At 45.3% G+C, this 21,311-nt stretch overlaps 1 pseudogene; it reads left to right on the top strand.

The window, feature by feature from the left end:
- Window positions 1-21,311, top strand: part of LOC111956965 (schwannomin-interacting protein 1-like) — a 97,605-nt pseudogene that overhangs the window by 63,782 nt on the left and 12,512 nt on the right.

Here is a 21,311-nt window from a genome sequence, read left to right as displayed (position 1 = left end):
TGTTTTTTGGCCTGTCTCAGACTGGGGTGCGAGGCCAATGGTAAGCCCTCCTCTTCTCCCAAATGAAAAGGCCCCATTGTCCAGAGTGAGGAGCGCTGGGCCCGGAAAATGAAGGGGCAAGAAAGACGGAAAAGTGGAGGGAGAGAGCATGGTAGAGACGGAGGAAGAGCCAGCGAGGAGGGATGGTCAGAGACGGAAGGGCGGGGAGGGAGGAGAGGGTGGAGCGGAGGAGGAGGAGAGGGATGGTTAGAGAGAGGGACGGAGGGGAGGAGAAGGGGAGAGGAGGTAGAGAGACGGAGGGGAGAGCAGCGGAGAAGAGGGGAGGAGAGCGATGAGAAGGACGGGAGTGAGGAGAGGGGAGGAGAAGGAGGAGGATGAAGGTAGAGCGTTTGAGGGACGGAGGGAGAGCCGCAGGGAGGAGAAGGAGAAGGAGGTAGGTAGAAGAGACGGATGGGAGAGGAGGGGAGGAGAATGAGAGGATGGTAGAGACGGAGGGGAGAGCAGGGGAGGAGAAGGAGAGGATGGTAGAGACGGAGGGGAGAGCAGGGGAGGAGATGAACATGTCTATCAATGAGGGTTTTCTCAAGAGAAAATTGCTTCTCAAATTTAAGGAAAAACACAATTTAGCACAGTGGCGTTCCTCAACATCTAATTTAGGAGCTGCAGCACATTTCAAAGGACCAGGAAATGAAGTCATTTAACAGAACTTTGGGGACTGGGGGCGCGTACGACTCTCTGATAGATACACACACATACACACACACACACACACACACACACACACACAATGTCAAACACTTCGGAGGGGAGGCTTTGCACACAAGTCATTTTGGTAACAACACAGACCATTGCAGGGAATGTTTGTTTGACGGAGAAGGAGAGGAAAGCTCTGTGGCAAACCTTAAATGACTGAGAGGAAAGGAGAGAGGTTAAAGTGAGAGAGATGTGTCCATTTGCTACCCCCACGGTCACAGACATCTGTGGCGTACTCGCCACCTCTTTGAGGGGTTTATGATGCTGCCCATGATGATTTCTGAACCCGTTCTCTCTCACGCCTCCGTCCATCAGCGATGACRTAGTTAGCTGGTTAGTTAGGGGGCTTAACGTGAAGGAAGGTGGTCCTGTTGGAAGGCAGGTGTGACGTGTAGAGGGGTTCTACTGTGGTAGATGTGTTAGGGAGAGGATCGTGCTTGTGTTGTTCTGCCAAAAGGGGTCTGCTTGCTTCCCATCTCAAACAGTTCAGAACAGTTCGTGAATATATTATGACAACATTTTGTAACGTTTTTTTGCAACGGTTTGGTCTTCGGCAAGGTTTTTTTGAGGCTGTTTGTGCACACAACATTTTTCCCGGAGGCAATCTGAAGTTCTACGCCCCTTCGTCTGTGATTGGTCAACAGTAGGGATTCTTCAACTAAGTGTTTGTTGTCATTCAACGATAGATGACTCATTTTCATGATTTAATTTTTTTTTTTTAATGATTGTAGGAATGTAGGCTTTCCCTATGCGAACACAACACATACAAACACACACACTCACACCAAACCCCCACATTACAACCTGACATTCCAATACAAATACCACCTACCACCTAACATAAGTATCCCCACCACCCWTGAGGCTAACACTACAATGGCTACTGTCACTAACACCTCTCTGTTGTAACACAAGAGCCATTGTCTGTTATTATGGCAATTACAGCAACTCAGGAGCGCCTCCACTCAGCAATGACACCTGCTGGTCAGACAGGGAACAGCAGCCACTCAGTGTTATAACATGACACTGTCCTGTCCAGGGAGTTAGAAGGGGTTTGTGTGTGCATGTGTGTTTATTTGCTGTCAAACAGACTGTGATTGTTAGTGTCTGGGGAGTGGTAAAGTGATGCTGTTAAGTGTCCTCATCTTGCCTCCCCCAGTACCCCTCGTCACACTCTCTTTCTCTCACTCAGTCACACACACACACACAAGCATACAAATGCCATGCTGTGCCAAGCCCCCTCTTGTGGGTGCCAACAGAAGCTTTATTTCCACGGCTGTCTGGTGTGGAGAAGGATTATGGTAATGTAGCCGAGGGAGGGAGGGAGGGAGGGAGAGAGAGAGAGAGAGAGAGAGAGAGAGAGAGAGAGAGAAAGAGAGAGAGAGAAAGAGAGAGACAGAGACAGAGACAGAGAGAGAGAGAGAGAGAGAGAGAGAGAGAGAGAGAGAGAGAGAGAGAGAGAGAGAGAGAGAGAGAGAGAGAGGGAGGGAGGGGGAGAGAGAGGGGGAGGGGGAAGGCCTGTGAGATCAAGAAAGAGAAAGGGTGAGAAATGGAAGAGAGATAGAGGTAAGGAGAAAGAGAAAGAGAACCCATATTTATGCTTATTTATTTTCCCTTTAGTACTTTAACCATTTGTACATCGTTACAACACTGTATATATACGTAATATGATATTTATTATTTTGGAACTTCTGTGAGTGTAATGTTTACTGTAAATTTTTATTCTTTATTTCACTTTTGTATATTATCTACTTCACTTGCTTTGGCTGTGTTAACATATGTTTCCCATGCCAATAAAGCCCCTTGAATTGAATTGAATTGAAATGGAGAGAGGTTGAGGACAGAGTTAAAGAGAGGGATAACACTCAAGGCTTCTACCATCTTCGCCGTTGCTCTCATTCCCCTCACCTCCTTCCCTCTCTCCTCCAAAGCCTTCTCTAAAAGCTCCCCTCTCCACCTCTTTAAACCTCTCCCCTCCCCTCTCTCCTGTTTTCTGAAAGGCCTGCTCTTTGTGTGTGTGTGTGTGTGTGTGTGTGTGTGTGTGTGTGTGTGTGTGTGTGTGTGTGTGTGTGCTGTGTGTGTGTGTGTGTGTGTGTGTGTGATGTAGTTTGTCGGGATGTTCGTAGGTAGGTGCCAGGTTAGTCGACAGGAGTTTACAAGTAGCTGAGAATCCTCATCATGTGACGCGCACACAGCATCTGTAGGACTAAGTGGGAGACCTTCAAGAACCGTCCTCTCGGGTTGTGAAAACAAAAAAATCTATGATAATCTGCTCTTATAGTGTAATCAACCAAAAAAATCAAGAAATAGAGAGAACCATGGATCATCTATAATGCGCTTCTTAGTACATCATACACACCAGGAATGCATTTTTGGAAACACATGAACCAGACCTGCCGAGACAGTTAGAATATTTGGAAATCGCTCACCAAACCCATAGTTGCAATCACTTGGATCCCCTGGTTAGTTTTTGGTTAGAGTATGTACAGCACATCGCTTATTAGGCAAGCGTAGGTTGTACGAGATATCACTATAGGACACACAAGTCATTATCTCAGCGCCATGCACTAAACTCACTATATAACGAGACTCCAGCACACAACGCGACAAGCAGCACCTGCAAGTACAAACACTCGCGCAACTACAGCACATCCCACTAGATCAGCAACACTGCTAGACTACACGACATGACACAGCCATTCAGACACTAGCACATGCACGCTCACCAGGCCCAGGGTCAGCAGGAGGCCCTAGCACTAGCGATACAGCAACACAACACCAGGCCATGCAGGACACCTAAGGACATGCAGCAGCGCGACACTAGCTCAGAGGACGACAGCTAGTGCCGCACACAGCAGACACAAGAGCCTAGCACACTAAACACGCTGGAGGAAGCCACGAACCGCCAGCAAGAAGCCCCGCAAACACAGAGACACCGCAGAATCTACAATACGACCAACGAGGAGGAGACGAAGAGAGAGACAGAGCGATATAGAGCGGAACAGAGAGAGACGAGAGGGGAGTCAGCTGAACGGCCAAGAAAAGAACAACACACATCACTAATGACACTACACCAACAAGCATACGACACACGCACACACACAAGAATAATGCATAACATTTGCCTGTACACTAGCTCTTACTACAACAACATCCAGCCCCTCAAATCTCACACACACTAATAGCAGTTCATGTGCACACAAACACACTAAGCCACATCAACACGCATGCATCACAACACACCACATGAGGCAAGCACACAAAAAACACTTACACATCCATGTTACCACTTTCCCTCTGCGGTCTGGAGCTCAGCAACTAGTATTTATGGAACAGTTCGACATTTACTGGGTGGGTGGGGTGGTCCAAAATAAGGGAGAAGCTACGGCATTTCTAGCACACTTTGCATTCTAGGGAGAGGCATCTCGCGCGCACGCAAGTATGCTGAGCACTGATTTTTTATTGTCTAGAAGCGCTACGAAATATCACTCTCACCCACACCAGCGAGTCTGCAATTACATCTCATTTTGCAGAGTGTCATATACTATACACACACACACTTATTTTATTCCATCCTAGCCCATGTCCTATTGCTGCATGCGCCTACCTCTATATCAAACGGTGTTTTGGTCCTCCCTTATGCACTACGCTTTTTCCGTGCATAACTATACACAGGTAAAATATAGTCGATATAACCAGTGCTAATCCTGATCTGCGCCTGCCTCTATTAACACGATGCAAAGCACAGTCGCACCACTACAAGGATCGGTGAGCAATTGCGAGTCATGCATGTCAGCCATCTGCAATAAAGCATCAAAGAACCTAAATGACCACACATAAAATCATTAAAACACGCACACTGCATCAAGGTGCGTAATTGCGCAAAATAAAACTGGAGCCAGACACCACAGCTCAGGAAAGCTCCCCTATTGATCTTGTTTAGGGACAATAGATGTATCCTACCGACAGAGAAGCCTACAACGCCACAATGCAATGAATAATTGCATTCAGTTTCCAAGTGAGCAGAACAAATGATACTCGGCGCAAAAAGCCCTGCGATCTTGAATCAGTTGTGGAATTACTCTCGTCAGTTTTATAAAGGTGTAGAAGGCACAGCATACAGGCTTTTAACAGATGGTGACTGAGGTAGATTAGTTTAAGTTGCTGTAATAGGCTAAGAGATTCTGTCTCCGTGATTCCTGCAGTAATGTCCCGATTAAGCACCAGGCCTGTCCTGGTGACAGTTTTATTTGGCAGTTTTGGCTCAAAGTCGTCCACCCTATAGATTATGTGGCCAACATGATGGCTCTAAGCTGGTCCAGTTATCAGGAAAGCTTCATGCGCACTCCTGAGACGGACTTGGCTATCAGTGCACGCGTCTGACGCTGCCAGCTGCTTCCTCCTCTAGCGCTGTACCTCGCCACGTTATACTAAATGCTTCAACATAGCCTTGATATAGCTACTACTTGCAAAAACCGGTGACGTTGAAGCGCCCGAAGTACGGTATGCCTTTGCCTATTGGTTGTGCTGTGGCAACCGGCACAGAAACCTGTTTGATATAAAGATAAGCATCAACATTGTCTGCAACAAAGCCTCTCGATCGTTGTGTAAAATGAAACATGTCGGCACGCAGTAAAGCTCGTCGTGGTGGTCGGCGACCCTCAACCTCTGGCCCGTAGCCCCTGCGTGAGGCATCGACTGTGCCAAAAAAGCAATGCTCCAGTTGGCAAAGTGAATCATCCACGCTATGACCACAGAGTCGCTACACATTATTCTGTGTTTGGGTCGTAAACATTATTTTGAGTTTGCCTTCCATGAGGGGGAAGGGTGTGCAATAATTTTTTTTACAGTACAAGGGGAGGGGAAAGGGTGCATTTTTGTTTATGACACCACTCCGAGTTTGCACCAGTTCCTATCTCCTCCCTGCTGCAGACCTGTTTACATAACAATAGCGCAAAGGCACTGGCAGGGACACCAGATAATACTACAACAACAACGTGACAAATGACTTCTTGTGTGAAGTCACTACTCCGAAATACCGAGCCGAACCTGTGTGTGTGCAATCCTATTCCCCAGCCGCCCCTTGGAGAAAGGCACTGCGAAGTCACAACACTGTGTGTGTGTTATGTAAATGTGTGTGATATGTTAGTGTATAATACAGCCCATCAGGACTGTTACAAGATAACATGTAAGGACACTTTTCCTCATATTAAGTGAGTGTACCCCGCCCGATATTTGCCCTCAAAACAGCTATCTAACTTCACCGTAACCCACCGGGCTAGGGACTCTACTAAGGGTTGAAAGCGTCTGTCCACAGGGGAAGCTGGCCTATGTCGAGCTGATCAATGGCTTCCACAGTTGTGTCAAGTTGGTGGATGTTCCTTTTGGGTGGTGGACCATGTCTGATATCAATGGGGAAAACAGTGAGCGGTGCAAACCCGCAGCCGTTGCAGGTTCTTTACAGAGAGACAAACCAGTGAACCTGGCCTGCTACTAGCATACCCCGTTCAAGAGCACTTAAATCTTGTGGTCTTGCCCATTCACGCCTCTGCATGGCACACGATAAGCCACATTCTGATTTTTCTCAGGCTAAAACCCTCCTTCCCCTTTAAAAGGCTAGGGGGCAGTATTATTCTTTTTTTGGCTGAGAAAAACGTACCCACATTTTACGAACTGCCTTTCTCAAGCCCCCGAAAGCTAGAATATTGCATATAATTGTCAGATAGATAGAAACCACTCTAAGTTCCCAAAATGGTCAACTTTTGTCTGTGAGTTAACAGAAAGATTTGCCGGCTAAAAACCTGAGGAAAAAATCCAATCAGGAAGTGCTCTGTTTTTGTGAACCTGTCCTGTCTTATGCATCCCTATTAACCCATTAAAGGGATACAACAGATTTGTCTATGGCTTCCTAAGGTGTCAACAGCCCTTTAGACATAGTTTCAGGCTTTTTATTTTGAACAATGAGCGAGAACGACACATTGGCGTGGGATAGGTGGGGCTCAACTGAGTTGTGGCGCAACCAGAGAAGGCAGCCATTGTTACTCCCGGTCCTAGGTGAAAAACCAACACTCCGGTTTGAATTATATGATTGAATAGATATTGAAAACAACCTGAGGATGATTATAAAAGTTTGACATGTTTATCTTCTGGTGGACATTATGGATAATTATCTGGAATTTTTGTCCTGCGTTGTCGTGAGATTCACCTGTGGATTTCTCAGCATAAACGGCGAAACGACGGAGAGGTATTTGGTATAAAAATATCTATAGGAAGCAACAAGAGATATCATATGTCATTAAATCTGGGGTCTCGTGAGTGAAAACAACATTACGAAGAATCGGTCAAGGTAATCGATTAATTGATTGGCTGGTTCCACTGATTTTCCGTGACCAAGTACCTGATGCTAAAGTGTAGCTTATATGTTTTTGCGAGCGTCGATAAACTTACACAAACGCTGGTCATTGCTTTCGCTGTAAAGCATAATTTCATTCATATTCTTGTGATTTCACATACAATATAATACACGTTTGTGGGGTGAAAATATGTCTATCTAGTAATATTATTTGACTGTGGCGCTATGCTATGTATAGCTATTCCAGCGTTGCTGAATGACAAATTATCCCCGGCTGTGATGGTTGGTTCAGAAAGGTTAACCTGTCCCTCCCTTTGCATCTACGCTGTGAAAAGGATTTACACAAGTGGACATCAATAAGAAGAATGGGATGTTTCACCCCTGGATTCACCTGGTCAAGTCAATGTCATGGAAAGAGTAGTGGTCCTTTAAGTTTGTATCTCAGTGTCATAGCCATGTGCTGTGTGCGTGTGTTTGATAGTTGGTAGTCGTCTAGGCTTAGTTCGTGTCTCGCTTGGTGTCGATGTGTGTGTGTGCGGCTCTCGCTGTGTGTGTGTAATCCCTCATCCGTAGGTCGGACCTACACATTTAAATACAATAGCGATTGGGGTAATTCGAAAAGCCACACGATCATGTCATGCAATGAACTGAAGACCGCATCGCAATGAAATAACTGCACGACTCCAATCGAGTAAAGGCGGCAGAGCTTAATTACCCATGAGACAGAGCCTTGGTGCACAGGCCCCACACAGCAGCCATCTCCATGCTATTGTAACTGTGGTGCCAACCCGGCCCGAATACTGTGAAGTGTGCATAAAGGCCAGGGAAGGAGGTGGATTGGGAGGAGCGAGGAGGCCGGGAGGGAGAGAGAAGGAAGGACAGTCGACTCCCTAGTACTCTGCCTTATCGATCGAAGCCAAGAAAGCGGACTGAGCAAGAGACAGAGAGAAGAAGAGGAAAAGAGCAGGGAGAGTACAGGCGCCTAGCACATCTGCCCAGCTGCCAGGCAGTGCTCACGGACTAGGAAAGCTACAGCACATAAGAACAGACGGCGCCCACCCAAGAGCACACCATGCAAATGAGCTGTCGTCATCCATGTCTTAACATATCTCTCACCCCGGTAGGTGCCATGCCCAACACACCAGTACCAACTACCATCGCGGTCATCGACCGGACAATCATAGTACTGCAGCCTACTCATCATTGTACCCATGCTGGTGTAAACACACAGTGTTGTATATGCCATGATTTTGAATAGAACAGTAGATTCAAGATGTCTATCCCTCTAGTTGTGTATAAGTGTTGGGACGAAAGTAGTTAAGAGTAAAGGATGTTAACTTAGGGTCAAAGAACACGATTCATTGTCTGATGCAGAATGATGCTCGAATCATCATCCAAGAGACTGCTAATATCGGACTATCTGGACCACACTTCTGAAGGTTCATAGGCACACAACAATATGAACGGCACCGGAGAGATGGGCTAGCCGTTTATGTGGCTCCTAACCCAATTGTGCTATTTGTGTGTTTTTTTTGCGTTGTTTGAACTTTTTTGTACATAATGTACCGGCAGATCGTACTCCTTATGACACAGAAAAGGGTTTGCTGGACTCAGAACAACCGATTAATCCTACAAACCTGCACTGGCAGCCACAAGCATCTCCTAGAGGTATCTACAGCTATACAAGTCAGTAAATAAGCAACTAAAGGAATGTGCCATTGTGACAATTCGCCTATGCATCGAGAGAAACAGGAAGAAATACGGAATGTGGTCGGATGGGGCGCAAGGTTCTCTAAAGCACAATAATTACCAGGATTCGGTTTAATGGCAGTTAGGCGGGAAAGATGAAAACCTCCCGACGTTGAGACTAATGTAACGGTAGCTTCAATAACCACGAGGAGTATCCAGATACCTGACGCCCTTACATCAAGTCCAACCCCAAATTGAGACTTTCGGTCAGAATACGCAATAAGTGCACCACTCGATGACGTAGGTCTTCACCCAGTAGAAGTGACCGGCTCGCTCAATCATACCCATGAGCCCACTACCAGCATGTAAGTCCATCGGATTAAAGGCACATTCCGCCGACTTGAGCTAAAGGGTAGCACAGACGTCTCCGCTATCCTCAAGGAGCCGCCCGTTGCAGCTAGCAAGCGTAACCCCGATGCTGTATAAAAGATCCACCATGCATATTGGCGAATAAGTGCAATCGCCTCCGGTATCGTCGTCGAACCATCAAACAGGCAAGACACCAATACAGGTATGCAGATAAATACGCGGCAGTCATGACATGCTACTACATCCGGCCTTAGGTACGGACACAAGGGAAGCCCAATCCGGCTGGAGCTGCCCAGTGACACGAGCCTACCAGACGAGATAAATCACTTCTATGCTCGTTTCGAGGCAAGCAACACTGAGGCATGCATGAGAGCATCAGCTGTTCCGGATGACTGTGTGATCACGCTCTCCGTAGCCGACGTGAGTAAGACCTTTAAACAGGTCAACATTCGCAAGGCCGCAGGGCAGACAGACAGATTACCAGGATGTGTGCTCCGGGCATGTGCTGACCAACTGGCAGGTGTCTTCACTGACATTTTCAACATGTCTCTGATTGAGTCTGTAATACCAACATGTTTCAAGCAGACCACCATAGTCCCATAGTGCCCAAGAACACTAAGTCAACCTGCCTAAATGACTACAGAAACAGCTACTCTCTGTTTATCATATATGCATAGTCACTTTAACCATACCTACATGTACATACTACCTGAATCAGCCAGACTAACCGGTGCCTGTCTGTAGCCGCGCTACTGCTATAGCCTCGTCTTTTTTACTGTTGTTTTTATTTATGTTGTTTTTATTTTATTTATTGTTTTTATTTCTTTACTTATCTATTGTTCACCTAATACCTTTTTTTTTACTTAGAAATTGCACTGTTGGTTAGAGCCTGTGAGTAAACATTTCACTGTAAGGTCTACTACACCTGTTGTATTCGGAGCACGTGACAAATAACCTTTGATTTGATTTGTTGTCATCTATGCATAATCACTTTAATTAACTCTACCTACATGTACATACTACCTCAACTAATCGGAGCCCCCGCACATTTACTCTGTACCGGCACCCCCCTGTATATGTTGTTATTTTTTATTGCTCCTCTTTAATTACTTGTTACTTTTATCTCTTATTCTTATCCATATGTTTTGAAACTGCACTGTCGGTTAGAGGCTTGTTAGTAAGCATTTCACTGTAAGGTCCTGTTGTATTCGGCGCATGTGACTAATACAATTTGATTTGATTTGAACACATGGTTTCCATGTGTTTGACACCAATCTATTCACTTCATTCCAGCCATATGAGCCGTCCTCCCCTCACCAGCCTCCTGTGGTCCCATTAGCACATATGAGTGTTCCTCCGGGTGTGAGTGTGTTAAGTGCTGCCAAGGCTGTCTGGGTCAAAGGTGGGAATTCCTACTGGAAAACAGGCCAAGAAGGCAGGCATGCTTATAGTGCTATTAGACAGGGATGCTCTGTGGTTTAGGGAGGTGTGTGTTTGACTGTATGAGTGGAGAGAGTGACTGGTGAAATTGTGTTGGACTATCTTTCTCACATACATCTGCACCACCTAGTGGTGAATATTATAACAATATTGGTGTCTAGAGCTGACCACATGTTTTACAGCCTGTCAGTTTCCCTCCTCACAACRTGGTTACTGCTAAACTCATGGGGAAGTCTTCAGTCCTATTATCAGCCTCCTTAACCCTCTCCTCTCCCCTCCAGGCCCAAAAGAATGAGAGGGAGTCCATCCGGCAGAAGCTGGCCCTGGGTAGTTTCTTTGACGATGGGCCGGGTATCTATACCAGCTGCAGCAAGAGTGGCAAGCCCAGTCTGTCCTCACTGGATCTTGTGGTGTATTTTTGTGAATGCGATGTCTCGTTACTGGTGTAGAGGGGTTTGACGTGGTCAGTATTGTTACATGTAGGTATCTTCGATAGCGCGGGAGTGAGGCTTAAAGACCGCGGGTTTGTAAGTAATAAGCACATTTTCGCGACACTAGTATTGCTAAGCTCAACACTCGCGCGCTCTCTGTAATTATCGTGGGGTCCTTGGCGATGGGTAATATCAGAGATTACCAGTTTATTGAGGAGTATATGACGTGCAGATGATTGGGTGTCCCTACTACTCATAGCATTGTTGTCAAAATATCTGATGGCCTGTGACATGGGGTAAAGGCGGAAGCCATAAATAGTGTACGCGAAAAGTACATTCTCCAGTCTCGAGCAGCATCGCTCTTACCAAAGGTATGGCTTCCGATACGCCGAACTATTATTAATGTACCGATCTCCGAATTTAACTCAACTATTGCATAGCGGATATTCTGTCGTGGAGAATCTCGGACATTTTCAATTTATATGCACGGAGCTGAATACGCAATACGGCTTCGAGGCTTGTGCGCACGCTCGCGCGCGCTCGCCAAGCGCCAAGGCATGACGATTACGGAGGAAAAACAAAAGTCCTAAGATTCAGTTAGATGCTCGTGCTTATAGGCCCTGCCAGCTTTGATATGGTTGGGGGAGAGAAGGACAGTGTACACCGTCTAGCCATACTGCAAGATCTCCGAATTACCTCATGTATGAGGTGAACTACCAAGCTCTCAAGCATCTAAACCCTCAAAGGTAGTCCAATCACAACCACTGTGGGGTGAGGGGTATTCTTTAGCTGACACCAAAGTAAACACACATGACCTTGGAACTAGTTTATGGAAGTGTGTCAGAGAAACAAAGGTTTATACCGTGCGTCCAGAGAAAGCACTTGTTGGACACAACATCTGCGGGAGGGGCCAGCTGAGTATATACGTGACGATCTCTCTACCGCGTGGGGTCAAAGGAAATGTTACCGCCAAAACATCCATCGTCTTCAGGGACTACGCTTCGGACAGAACAATGTTGTATTATTATATATTAAAATGGAAAGATTCAGCGGCGGTATTAAGAGTTGGTTATAGGTGAACAAGTTAATCGGGGAAGTTTTAAAACAAGGGATTTGGCAGGCTGAGACCCGGTCGTTTACATGAGTTGCTTACGAACCATTAATGTTCTTACCAGTTCATATCTCATTAGTTTGGTCAAGAAATTACAATCAAAATCAACCTGGATTAGGCGGCTTTAAGTTCTATAGTTTATAGGCAGGTGTTAACGGATATATCATTCAATATAGGCGGCCTCTAAGGAACAGAGTTTATATATAGTGTCGCACCAAGCGATAGTAGTTCGATAATATGGAGTTTTATGGGCTGGTCTCAGAAGTTACATGGTTAAGGGTGAGTATAATGCGGGATCTTTTTAGTGGCGGGCTGTTTTAGGGTCAGGAAAATAGCGTTTAATGACAGAGGTAAGATTAAATAACATGTGAAATGTACAAGCCTTAAACTATGGTAGAGAAACGCCTAATGCAATCCCTCCTTCTCCTTTCACCATCGTAATGACCAAAGGTCGTATGACTCCTTTCATGACAGTACGCTTTTAGCTTTTTGTTGTCCTAGACTAACCTGGTCTGAAATGCTATACTCCGCCGTAATTCTAAACTGTCTCTTTTCATGGGCAACGGTGCGCAGGCCCAGCTAGTCTTAATGTTATTCTGAAAAAATAATAATTGGTCAAATATTTCACAGTCAAAGTTACACCAGGCACAACAAATACGGATACATCACCACCCAGTCTGTAAAGACACTACGCTAATACTCTCCCTCACCAATAGCGAAAGCTCTAGCTAAGGCGCCAGGAGGTATGATCAAATGTATGTCTTTACTCTGCGGTCCTGTATAACTATTCTGTCCATAGGAATCCTTACTAAATCCGCTTACATGTATTCATTTGTATTCTTAAATTCAGTCCGATTATCAGAGTTGTTTAGAAACACCTCAAATGTTCTATTCTATATTTGCATAAGCTAAACAGTTTGACTCAATACATTATTTACTATTTTTGATTGGGCAAACAAAATAATCTCCTGAAACACACAAGCAACATACCATAAACGTTTAAAAAAATTCAACAAGTTTGTTAGAGTCCAAGTTTGTATGTCAGCATATATTACGTTGCCTAGGAATATAACTGGACCAACATAACCACAACATTCTGATTACTTTTAATTAACAACATCACGTGAATTTCCCTATCTAATTAATTTTTGGTCACGACTGAAACTTGGGGGCGGTGTGCGACTACTATGTACAAAAAGTGCACACTAATTTTCTACAAAGCAGTTTTCACATCAAGACATGGGATGGATACAATGCTGACAGTCCTGCACTTTATCCTCAATAGTCTTTGTATACATTCCAAATGTACAAAGTATCTGTGTAGTGCAGATACCAAAACAACAACAAACAATTCACTGTCCCAATACTTTTTCTTCTGTGGCATTCAGGAAGCAAGAGAGCAATTTTGTTAGGTCCAGCATCTATTGCGAAAATGGATATTACAATAAACAATCTTTCCTCCGTCAATCTACACACAATTCCACATAAATGAAAAGTGAAAAGACAGGGTTTTTTAGAAATGAATTTGCAATGTATTTAACATAAAAAACTGAAATACCACTTTACCATAAGTTCCAGACCTTTTACTCAGTTTACTTTGTTGGAAGCCTACTTTGGCAGCAATTACAGCCCGGAGTCCTTTTGGGTAATGATCGCTATAAGAGCTTGTGATCTATATTGTTGGGGGGAGTTTTCTCCATTCCTCTCTGCAGATACCTGCCTCTCAGCTCTGTCAGGTGGATGGGGATCAGTTTGCATTTGCAAGAATTTCGCGCTATTTTCAAGGGTCCTCTCTCAGAGAGTGTTTTGCATCGGACGTTCAGGGTCCAGCTCTGGCTGGAGCCCACCTAAGGGACATTCAGCCAGGAATTGTTCGAAGACCAATTCTGTGTTGCTCTTGGCTGTGTGCTTAATGGTTCTGCTTGTCCCTGTTGAGACCAGGTGAAGCCCCTTTGCCCCAGTCGCCTGAGGTCACCTGCCCGCAGCGTTCTGCGAAGCAATGGCTCTTCCGACTCTAAGGATCTCTCTGTAGCTGCTTGCTCGCATTCCAGCTTTTGGCCTCGATCTAACTCAACTCTCCAGTCCTGCCACGTGAACAAAACATGCTCCCCACAATGCACATGATGCTGCCCCACCACCCTCAATGCTTAACCGTAGGGATGGTGCCTAGGCTTTCCACCAGACGTGAAGCCTTGCCCATTGCACTTGCTGCAACTGGCCTGCTGCTCTCAACCACAGGAACCTCCATAGTCACCAGACTGAGGCCCTAGGTACCAGTGCCTACAGGACTACCATTGGCCTGATGACTCCTTGCTGTCCCGCCAGTGCCACCTTTCCGAGATGCTGGCTGCTCCAGTTTTCAACTGTTCTAGCCTGCCGGCTATGGAACACTGACCTGTTCAACTCAGACGTGCTAGCCTGTCCCAGACCTGCTGTTTCAACTCTCTAGAGACAAGCAGAATAATGATGGCTATTGAAGAAGCCACCAACTGACACATTCTTACCTTGTGAGCGTGGCTGACCGTGTTTGCTCGTGTCCCCTTCGACAACACTGTGATTATTACTTTTTTTCGACCATGCCTGGTCATATCCTTGAACATTTGAAGTCATTTTGTCCATGTTCTGTTATAATCTAACACTCCGGCACAGCCAGCAAGAGGATGGCGCACCTCATAGCTGCACTTCCTCTCTACGGTTTCCTTCCTAGGTCTCTCTGGCCGTTTCTGAGGGAGTTTTTTCCAAGCCACTGTGCTCTCCTTCTGAACAACTGCTATTTGCTTGCTGTTTGGGGTTTTAGGCTGGGGTTTCTGTACAGCATTTTGTGACATCAGCGTGAATGTAGAATGGCTTCATAATACATTTGATTTGATCATAGTCAAGATATATACCATTTGTGTTTGTCAATCAGCACCAGAGACACTCTTGTTTCTCATGGTCTGAGAGTTCTCTACGTGTTTTTGGAACAACTCCCAAGCGAGCTATGTGTCTTTTACTGGAAGAGTGCGCTTCAGTCTGGAACTACCATAAAAGGCCTGATATTTGGTGAGGGCCTGCAAAGGAGATGAGTTGTCTTTCTGGAAGTTTCTCCCACTCCACAGAGGAACTTTAGAGCTCTGTCAGAGTGACCACCGGTTCTTGGTCACGCTCCCTGGTCCAAAGACCCTTCTCTCCTCCGACTTTGCTCAGTTTGGCCGGGCCGGCAGCTCTAAGGTTAGAGTCTTGGTGGTTCCTAAACTTTTTCGATTGACCCACATTATTTCACCCGCTCCCTGGGGCCCACGATCTCCTTTGAGCCGATGTTTTGTAGTTTACTCCTAGTGGTAGCTTATGTCAGGCGCCTGGGATTTTGTACTGACGCTGTGCGCACGTTGATGGTTACCGTTTCTACTTCTGATTCTTCTAATTTGATCCACCGCGTGTGCGTCCTAGGCGTTCTTGTCAGAAGTCCCCCAGGCTGGGAGCTCGCAAGCTTGCTTTCTATCCGAGCCCACTCCCACCCCCCCCGCCCTCTCTCCACACCACTACCACTCCCCACAGACTGGAAGAAAATGGCATCAATTTTAGCCGGGGCGCTAACCAATTGGTGCTGTTACGGTGGGGGTTTTACGCATCATTTGTACTTATTTTGTAAGGGGCGGTCTGTGCATGTTTTGTAAACAACAGCTGGTACACGAAATTAAGGAAGTCTCTAGATTTTGCCTGAAGTAGAGTATCTTAGTGATAAAACTGCAGACCAACATATTTGCCAAGGAGAGTTCAGCTATACTTTTCGTGGCTGTTTTTTTTACCAACACAGACAGATGCTGGCAACTAAAGACCGCACTCAGTCGCCTGTATAAGGAAATAAGTCAAAACAGGAAACCGCCACCCCAGAGGAGGTGTCTTCCTAGTGGCGAGACTTTAATGCAGGAACTTAAAATCAGTTCTGGCCTAATCTTCGATGGCAATTGAGGAGTACACCACATCAGTCCCTGGCCTTTAATAATAAGTGCATCGAGGACCAGTCGTCCCACACGGTGACTGTTTACGTACATAACACCCACCAGAAGCCAGATGGATTACAGTCAACATTCCGCACTGGAGCTGAAGGGATAGAGCTGCCGCTTTCAAGGTGCGGGACTCTAACCTGGAAGCTTATAAGATCTGCATGCCCTGCGACGCAACACAAACAGGCAAAGGCGCTCATACAGGGCAAGATATGAATCATACTAACACGGCTCCGACGCTCGCTATCGTGGCAAAGGGACTTGCAAACTATTAACAGACTAAAAGGGTAGCACAGCACGCGAGCTGCCAGATGACACGAGCCTACCAGACGAGAAAACACTTCAATATGCTCGTTTCGAGGCAAGCAACACTGAGGCACTGCATGAGAGGCATCAGCTGTTCACGGATGACTGTGAATCAACTGCTCTCCAGTAGCCGACGTGAGTAAGAGACCTTTAAACCAGGTCAACATATCCGCAGGCCCGCGAGGGCAGACAGACAGATTAGCCAGGATGTGTTGCTCCGGGCAATGATGCTGACCAAACTGGACAGGTGTCTTCACTGACATTTCAACATGTCTCTGATTGACGTCTGTAATACCAACATGTTTCAAGGCGACCCACATAAGTCCCAATAAGTGCCCAAGAACACTAAGTCAAACCATGCCTAAAATGACTAACAGAAACAGCTACTCTCTGTTTATCTATATGCATAGTCACTTTAACGCATACCTACATGTACAATCACTACCGTGAATCAGCCAGACATACACGGTGCCATGTCTGTAGCCGCGCTAACTGGCTATAGCATCGTACTTTTTATTTACTGTTTTTTTATTTATGTTGTTTTTATTTTATTTATTGGTTTTCGTATTTCTTTACATTATCGTATTGTATGCACGCTAAATACGCTTTTTTTTTAACTTAGAAATTGCACTGGTTGGTTAGAGCCTGTTGAGTAAACATTTCACTAGTAAGGTCTACTACAACCTGTTGTATTCGGAGCACGATGACAAATAACCTTTGCATTTGAATTTGTTGGTCAATCTAGTGCATAATCACTTTAATTAACTCCTACCTACATGTACATACTTACCATCAACTAATGGAGCCCCGCACATTTACTCATGTACCGGCACCCCCTGGTATATGTTGTATTTATTTATTGCTCTCCTTTAATGATACTTGTTACTATTTATCTCTTATTCTTATCATCATGTTTGAAGACTGCACTGTCGGTTAGAGGTTGTAGTGAAAGCATTTCACTGTAGGGTCCTGTTGTACTTCGGACGCGCATGTGAACTAATAAAATGATTTGATTTGAATCACATGGTTTCCATGACTGTTTGACAGCCAATCTATTCACTTCATTCAGCACATATGACCGCTCCTCCCGTCACCAGCCTCCTGTGGTCCCATTGAGCCAATCATCTGAGTTGTTCCTGCCGGGTGGTGAGTGTGTTAAGTGCTGCCAAGGCGTGTCGGGTTCACAAGGTTGGGGAATTGCCTACTGGAAAACAGGCAAGAAGGCAGGCCATGCTTATAGTGCTATTTAGACAGGGATGCTCTGTGGATTTTAGGGAGGTGTGTGTTTGACTGTAATGAGTGGAGAGAGTGGACTGGTAGACAATTGTTTGTTGGGAGCTATCTTTTCCACATACATCATGCACCAACCTAGTGGTGAACTATTAATAACAATAATTGGTGTCTAGAGCTGACACACAGTGTTTTAAAAACAGCCTGTCAGTTTCCCCTCTCACAACGGTTACGGTTCGACCCTGAAAGCTCATGGGGAGTCTTCAAGTCCTATATCCTCTCAGCCTCTCCTAACCTACCCTCTCCCCATACCACGGCCCCAAAAGAATCGAGAAGGGAGTTCCAGTCCCGCGCATCACGAAACGGCCTTGATGACCCTGAGGTAAGTATTCTTTGTACGATGGGCGCGGGTAATATATACAGCTCGCAGAAGAGGTGGTCAAGCCCAGTCCTGTCCCTCAAGGTAAGAGACATCATGGACCTCTATCATAATAGCTGTAGCGTCAATCCCAAAGACGCAAACAATACACACAGACACAAGTCATGTACAATAAAACAAAGAAGCACACACCACACACACTACTACCCATTATGTACAGTGACGTACATGGGAATACTGGTACGCATTTAATAATGGAACACTAGTCACTTTTAATAATGTTTACACAGTTTTGCTAATTTTCATATGTACAGTAATATACTGTATTTCTAATAGTAATTTTAGTCAATAGTCACTCCGCTATTGCTCGTCCTAATATTTATAATATTTCTTAATTCCAATTATTTACATTTAGTATGTGGGTTGTTGTGAATTGTTAGATACTACTGCGACTGTTGGAGCTAAGGAACAAAGCCTTTCAACTACACCCCAATAACAATCTGCTAAATATGTTGTAATGTGCACAAATAAAAAGTGTGATTCTGGATTTGACAACAGACAGTGCTGGCATACTTACCATATATCACCGTGTAACGCGACAGTTATATGTTATGAAAGGCTGTCATGAAAATGACACCTAACCATTTATATCCAGTAAAAACTAACAGCTGCCTGAAGACGGGACGGCGGGCCGTTCGTCGCGGTTGAGTACGATGCTCCAGCCGTAACATGGATCTTAACAACGTTAAGTTTCTTGCTGAATAACAAGTAAATTAGTCTTCGGTAGACTGGCTTCGCCCCCCACAAGTAGCAGCAGCAAGCACACGTAGAAATAGGAACTGAAGTAGAACACGGGCTTGGGATCCTCATCAACCTTGACTGGTAAACTCATGGGTACACTCGCAATGGCTGCCTGTTATTGTGATGCAATACTTTCCATGGTAATGTAGAATGTTCCTTCATGATGCTATCTGATGTGGCTCATACAATTGAATGTTTTTTTTGTAATGTCAGTTGAGTTGAATCAACAAATCACAGCACATATTTTATTTATTTCCTGCTTTGCTCCTATGGTTACACTCCACAATGGCCGCCCAGTTCAAGCCATTATGCCATCATTGACACATAATTGACTACATCATTGAATATTCATTATATTTCTATGGCAGCACAAGAGCAGAAGTAGAGGAGAAAAATGTGCGGACACATTTTCTGGGGCCATTTGGAACGGTTATTATGATGACCGGGTCATTTGGCTTGGCCAATTACGTCATCCAAAATTCCATGACAGCCCAAGCTCTACCCACACGGCCACACATACAGACACAGATCAGTTTCACCTCAGTCCCAGTCCCTGTTCTTGAGAAGCAATGACATCGCTCCTCTTTAATGCCTGTGGGCACTGTCAATGGAGTGAAATTGCCGGTTACTTGGACATTACTCTGACAGAGTCAGATTTGACCTTTTTTAATGCTTGTAACTATGTCTATCTCCTGGAACTCTGTAGGGCATCTCCCCCAACAACAAAACAGACTCCTGCTCTCTCTCCCTCTGAAACCAACTGTTCACTGTTGAGAGTAAGGGACATTTCCTCTTCTCTTTCTCTGCATCCCGGCACTGTGGATTTCACTTCCCAAAATGCACTCCTACACACACCATCAAACCTTTCTGTTAGCAGCCTTCCAATGATACACACACACATACAGTCATACACACAAAGACACTCGCACAGTTCATTCATCTGAAACTATGATATATGCATATCAGAATTCTCACTAAAGCAGCTCTTATGGGGTGCACTCACTGATGGATAAGTTAGGTACTTCCATCAACTGCTTAACTAATTCCAAGGATAATTTTGGATGCTCCTTCCTCTGAAACTACAATCGATTAACTCTGGTCTGGTTAAATCTGGACTGATTGGATCAGGCTGTTTAATCGATCAGGTTCTCCTCTACATGTGTTTGCAATTACTGCTTGAAAGAAGCCGATTATTGATCCAGAGTGGTTTGATCCAGATTTACAGGACTCAGGTCTTCTGAGTCTAGAGAGAGCCGTCGTAGTTCTAGCTGATTGGATCGAACCCAGTTAAGAAGCAGAGAGGGAAGGAACAGAGTAGACACACAGACATACTTATTAATGCTATTGGAAGGCTTAGCCACTATTACAGTCTAGATCACAGACAACACTGAGACATCGGCGGAGAGTTAGAGGAGGGTTTGGCCTGAGTGGAAAACTAGAATGGGACTGTTATTGAGTTTCTTTCTCACCAGCGGTGCTAAGGGCATCTTATCTGGGTCATATAAAACCCTACAAGCAATTATTGCTGAGCGAACTTTCCTTAACCCATAGAAATTTCCGCCCTCCGTTAGCCCATAGTTAAATGGACGCATCCTCCCTCCTCTTTCTCCCCCCTCTCTTTCTCCTCTTCCTCCCCTCTTCCTTCCTCGCCCCTTCTCTTTCCCTCTTTCCTTCTATCTCTTATGGCTGCAGAGTGGGATGAACCTGCAGATCTGTTTTTGTCAATGACAGCGGCAGCGACAAGGACAGTCGATGCAGATGACAGCAAGACAGAGACCAGTCTGGACACACCGCTGTCCCTATGGTAAGACCGACCAGACAGCACAAAAACAAACACAAACACAAACAAAAACCCACAACAAACCACCATTAAAACATAAACAAACACCAACCACCACCCCCACCAAACACACACACAACACACACACACACACACAAACTACACACACACATTAAGAAGAAATACGCATTCTTAGAGAGAGAGAAGATATCTACCTGTGTGATCATAAAGGGTAACCCTCAAGTGAGAACTGTCTGAGAGCAAAGAGCCAGATTCGGTTGAATCAGAAGCGATAGCCTGGGTTACGTGTGGGGGAGAGTGGAATGGCCATGCTCCTACGTTTTCTGTCCCGTTAACCAAATCCACCGGAAGCAAATGAGGGTTGAATATGAAACACGCTCTCTGAAGGACATGGATGAAGTGGCCACTCGCCTGTCTGAACAGACCACAGAACGGTTAATAGAGGGAGGGAGGGAGCGAGGGAAGAGAGAGAGGGGAAAAATAATTCCCAAGTATTTATAACCATCTGTTATAGCTTCGAGTTGTTTCCCCTGTCTGACCCTCTGTGTTCAATTAATGAACGCTATCGATGACTACACTAGAAGGAACGAAGAGCCAATGGAATAAACCACTATTTTCTTATTTCCACTTTCCCGCACGTCCTTGTTCCCCAGTCGAAAGCAA

The sequence above is a fragment of the Salvelinus sp. IW2-2015 genome, linkage group LG4p, assembly GCF_002910315.2.
Source record: "Salvelinus sp. IW2-2015 linkage group LG4p, ASM291031v2, whole genome shotgun sequence".
Classification (NCBI taxonomy): Eukaryota; Metazoa; Chordata; class Actinopteri; order Salmoniformes; family Salmonidae; genus Salvelinus; species Salvelinus sp. IW2-2015.
This window is presented reverse-complemented; position numbering and strand designations above follow the sequence as displayed.